Source organism: Haliotis rufescens, unplaced genomic scaffold, assembly GCF_023055435.1.
Source record: "Haliotis rufescens isolate VD_foot unplaced genomic scaffold, xgHalRufe1.0.p SCAF_8, whole genome shotgun sequence".
Classification (NCBI taxonomy): Eukaryota; Metazoa; Mollusca; class Gastropoda; order Lepetellida; family Haliotidae; genus Haliotis; species Haliotis rufescens.
The window spans coordinates 26,422,165-26,428,169 of NW_025964372.1; positions in this window are offsets into that span (position 1 = coordinate 26,422,165).

Below are 6,005 nucleotides of genomic sequence, written 5' to 3' on the forward strand. Positions count from 1 at the left end.
ATCACCTTAGTGCTAAGATCGCTTTGAGGAACGGAGCCCTGGACCTTTGCATGACATGTCTGATATCTCCTCCACGCATGTCCATGACTGCCATCTCATCTGCTGTTTGTTATTAAAGAGATAATATGTTGGAAGTATTCCGCAGGTACGTTGCTCTCCCACAGTCGACCGCAAAGGCTATTCTTGTCGAGGGTATACATCGCCACAAGGGAGGATTCATTGTATCCCGTGAAGATCCGGAGTAGAATAGGTCTTCAGTAACCCATGCTTGCCGTAAAAGGCGAAAATGCTTGTAGTAAGAGGCAACTAACGGAACGGGTGGTCAGGATCGCTGACTTTGTTGATGCATGTCATCTTATCCCAATTGCGCTGATCGATGCTCATAATGTCAATGACAAGAATGTCAGCCGGGATAATTTACAGACCACCGTCATATAGCTGGAATATTGCTGAGTGCGGCGTGAAATCAACAAGAGAACCCTATTATCAGCTAACTGAACAACACCATTGTTTCAAGCTCAAAAGAATATTCCTCTCAACATATAAAAAACAATCCAAATTTTGAACATTATCTCTTGCTTCCGCAACAAATATCAATTCCTTTAGAACGCCAAACCATAATCAATTTGTTGAGATTGATCGATGGAAATATTCAGAGAGGAGACAGAAAACGATTATGCCATATCATTTGGGGTTGAGCTTCATCAGATTTTGAAAGAAATATCAAGGTTTATTGTATAGCCCTTAAAAATACCAAGACATACTTAATTGCCATCTTGGTGTAGGGTATTATATTCTGAACCGCAAATGAAACGTCACCCCAAGCAACATTGCATGAAAAGTTGTCATTTGAATATCTGGGTAATTTTTGTCAAAGTTTCTAAAATTTAACATTACCTTGTCAGGGAAAATTAAATTTGATGATAAAAAAAAGCAGATGAAATAAAACCGATCGCCCAAACGCATCACGCCAACGGCCATGGTAACATGATGTACGTGAGTTCCGTTCAAATTGACATGCACATGCGTTCCCCCATTTCTTGCCCTATAAAAATCCACCCAGATCGGATAACATTCATTCGTTATTGAATTGCTACCTAATGCCAAGATTGACAAGAAATCAGCGAAACCAAGCCCTTGGACGATTGCAAGTTGGACAAACCCCCCGGCAAGTAGCCAATGCATTTCAAGTCTACGTAAGGACCATATACAGGCTCCAGCAACGGTACCAGACCACCAACACTACAGATGACCGACCACGTAGTGGAAGACTAAGAGTCAACACCCGATGTCAGGATCGTCAGATAGTGCGACATCATCTTCGAGATCGCTTTGTTACCGCTGCGGAAACTGCTCGACAGACCATTAGTGCGGACACCGTGCTTCGACGTCATCGCCGGGACCGTCTTCAGTGGGCAACACAGCACCAGCATTGACGCCACCAGCAGTGGAGAAGAGTCCTCTTCGCAGACGAGAGCCGTTACTGTATCTCAACAGCAGATGGCAAAGAGAGAGTCTGGCGACGCCGTGGGAAACATTATTCGGATGCTTGTGTTGTTGCGAAGGCTCGTGGGGTGTTCCGAGCATCATGGTGTGGGGTGGAATTGGTCTTGCACAGAGGGTCGGCACTGTGGTCTTCCAAAACATCGGTCTAGGGAGAGGCAATGGTGTCACAGCAGCTCGGTACAATCAAGTCTGAGACCACATGCCATACCTCATTTGGCACGTCGCCGAAACCACGCGTTGCAGCATAATAACGCCCGTGCCCACACTGTGAGAGCAGCAAGAGACTTCCTCCAGCAGAATGGCAGTAGAACCATGCAGTGGCCTGCCCTCAGTACCGATTTAAATCCCATTGAGCACCTCTGGGACGAGATTCAAAGACGGCTGAATGACGTCCGACCAAGGCCGACAACTGCTGCAGCAGCTGAACTGCGTCAGGATTTCCTCAGAGTGTGGGCGCGTGACGGATGACGGCAGTCATCGATGCACATGGCGGACACACGAGATACTGACTTGTGATGCCATTTTCTCAGAGACTAGTGTTGTGTTTCACTTTAAGAACATTTGATAATTTAATTTCAACCTTGATGATCAGTTTTGCGAAGTTTCATCTTTTTAATAAGTCTCAAAGTATGTTCACAGAGTTTGGACAATTAACGTTTTCCATATATCTATCCATTGTGACGTTTCTTTTGCGGTTATATTATATGACATTACATTTCTGCTCCAGTACCATTGTTCGTGGCTTGTAAGAAATACCTGTACCCTGAATTGAGCTGTCTGCTTTGTCACCAATGCGTCTATTACACTTGAATAAATGTGTTGCCTCAGGATAAACAAGTATGCGTGTACTTTGTGTGTTTAACGGACCTATGACACGGGTTCAGTTCAACATGACCTGATTATACAAGCTCCACTGCGTCCATAGGCCTACCTCGCGCACCGATCGCTTAAGACATTCGGTACACGTAGACTTAAACAGAGAGCGGAGGGAGACTACTGACAACATGAGAAAAACAGCCAGCCATGGACCGTGACAAGGAAAAGTATTTTCCTAGTGCTTGGGACTTATTCATTCAAGGGATTGCCTAAAAGTCGGGCCAAGAAAAGTTGGACCGGGCCAGCGGGTAATACTTGCAGAATAATAAATCGAAACGGACATATCTAGGCAGATCTCAAATGTCCAGAAACGTATAGTTTTCTGATATAATTGAGTTTGAATCAAAATACATCTTCAGCAATGTAATAAACTGATAGTTATTACTACATACCGAGAGTCCTCGTAGAAAAATCAGTGTCTTGACAGTGTCTTTTCTTTGATGAGAATGTATCTCACCGACATTAGCAGGTAGGGGTGTGATGTCCTGGGCAGGAAATGACAGTGTTTTGACTACTCTTCTTTCATAAATTAAAGTGTTTGGCATCCCTAATTAACCTTTACTAATTCATGTTAAACCAACGCAATTAATCTGGGCCTCCATCACTATCTGCATGATTCCCTCCCTCCCTCCCCCCAACCCGTACACACACACAGCTGGAATATTGCTGAGTGCGACGTTAAACAACAATTATTGCCAAAGAGATCATTTGAAAATGGGTATGATCATGATCGGGCTATTCTTTAGGGTTATAATATGTACATGGTTATAGTTGAAAGAGAACATATCCCTAGATATGTGCTTATCATGACGAACGTTGCTCCAATAGCGTACAGTGTAATACTAAGCCAATTAATTCAACCATCTCTACATAGCCGGTGGAGTACCATCGGTGTTAAACACAAAACAAACAAACAGACAAACTTCCCCGTGTTCAGGTTGAATGTCCTTGTTCGTATGACGCAGTAGCCTTGGGCAACTGCTGTAGACAGTGTGTATTGCATAGGATTCGGGACTAGGTCAAGTGAATGGGGCATTGTCACGTTCAAGATTATTGCACTTATACAGCGATGTACTTATTCACAAATGTACTTTATGACTAGGTGGCAAGCTCACGCCCGTTTGATGCTGACATATTTCACCTGAACCATCTCCAAAACAGGACGATGCAGATATAGTTGACATACCAATGCTAGAGGCTTTTTTAAATGTTATTTCTTATGGTGCACAAACGTTTTTCTCGCTAGGACATGCTGACATATCTAAAATTAGGTGACTTAATGTTCATGTTAGCAGTGATATTTACGAAACAAAGTGTACATTAACTTTCACTGTACTCCTGCTACAAGCATGCCAAGTAATCTTTCTGTGGGTACACGGCATTTTGGGATAGATAGTTCCGCGTGCATCGGATGAATCCATTTCAACTGAACAGGCGACTGCGCTGGAAAGTGACGCGTGCACTTGGAGGTCATGCTCTTCGTGTATTCGTTAATGTGTCACGTGTGTAGCGACCAGAAGTGGGATACGACCAAAACTGGGATAAACAGTCCACAATTTCGTAAAGCCCCATTTACTGCGGTAATGCTTTCGGTTAGCTCTAAAACGTATGGCGATATATATGCGGAATATGATTTAGTTTATGTTATTTGGGGGGACCATACTGAATATTATCTTTTGTATATTTTCATGTTCCGTTCCCAATAAATAACCCACATTAAATTCTTCATTATAAATTGGAAACATCTTGAGTGTTTTGTAATTTTGTACTTGTCAAATATTCACACGCCTTAATGTGCGGCAATTCACATTCATGCAAAAATGTCACTGTATATGTACGATATTTCTTTTCACAAATTATGTTATAATTAGTTCAATAACTGAAATCAGGGATGCGTTTCTACATCACATTGTGGTCACAATAGTATACGTAATAGAATCGTCCATATTACAATAGTAAAAGCAGTAACTTGAGAGATTTCTGAAATATGTCTGATTGTGGCCGTGGAATAAATGAGCCTTGACTAGATATTAAATCCATTTTTAGTTTTTGTTTTGTTTGTAACTGTAAACAATTTTCCGTATTCAGTTCTTCGTGGCCCAATTTAACGTACAGTCTCCACCAACCCCACGATGTGAATAGAAATGCACAACATTTATCCTCTCTTATTTATTCAATATAACTGTGCTGAAGGGAATCTTTGTAATTCACATATGAGTAGATGTGATAAATCCTATTTCTATAATTTTTCAAAACAATAATTGCACTTGTCTCTACATTTAGACATGTTCTTTCTACTTCTTTAAATTAGTTGTATTGATTAACTGTAAATGGTATGCCACAAGGTTTAGATGAAAGTGTTTTATAATTCTTTTTACAAAGTTAATACCGCTCGCCTGGAGAAAATTAATATCGCTTCATATGAAAGGCTGTTCGGAATTAAATTCTGTTCGTGCAAAACGATAGCTATGGATTGTAGACAGTATATACAAGTACCAAGTATATCATATACATCACTTTGACCCCGATCTATGGGGGATGGTGCATATCGAATATATTATATAAATATATTATTGAGAAAGAGATATGGAGACGTGCACACATACATCGGACATGAAATATACATCACTCATAATTATACGCGGGGTGTTTTATGTCAGCCATGGTATATATACATGTTATAATAGACTTCCCACTGAATTTTACCCAATATATTTGATATTAACTGACAAAGGTTGATTATCTGATGCATAACTTTGAAGCTCCCATCAACACCATATTGTAATATAGAACTTAAACATTATTTATGTTTGTTTGTTTGTTGTTTAACGCCGCACTCAGCAATATTCCAGCTATATGACGGCGGTCTGTAAAATAATCGAGTTTGGACCAGACAATCCAGTGATTGACATCATGAGCATCGATCCACGCAATTGGGATCGATGACATGTATCAACCAAGTCAGCGAGCCTGACCACCCGATCCCGTCGCCTTTTACGACAAACCTAGTCGCCTTTTACGGCAAGTGTGGGTTGCTGAATGCCTATAAGTCTTACCCGGAAGCTTCACGGGTAAAACATTATTTATGACTGAAACACCTTTTCCCACCAAACGAGACGAAGCACACCTGACAGTTCACCTGTATTTGGAGCAATATCAACCTCACATAATAAACGTTATCGATCATTATCCGACTCCGATATTGTGACACTTGACTTTGACTTAGCAGTATCGGCAAGTCAAACAATGTCAATTAAATTAGACTTAATCGAGACCCTGAAATCGCCGCAAGTTCAAGATTTGCTTACAGACCGGATTATCAAAATGCTTGATAGTAAATCAGGTGCTGGTGAAAATATCAGAGTGTCAGTCCGATATTAACGCAAATGAAAGCGCCATCTCCGAGTTGAATCTGAAGCTGAGATCCAAAGATATAGAGATTGATGAGATGAGACAATGTAGCAGACGAAATAATGTTCGCATCTTTGGTATCCCTTTCGTGGTTGGGGAGGAGACAGATTCCCTGGTGCTGGACCTGGCTAAACAAATGCAGGTAAAACTTGACCTGAGAGATATAGAGAGGAGCCATAGGTCAGGTGATCCGGCCTACTACTCTGACAGCA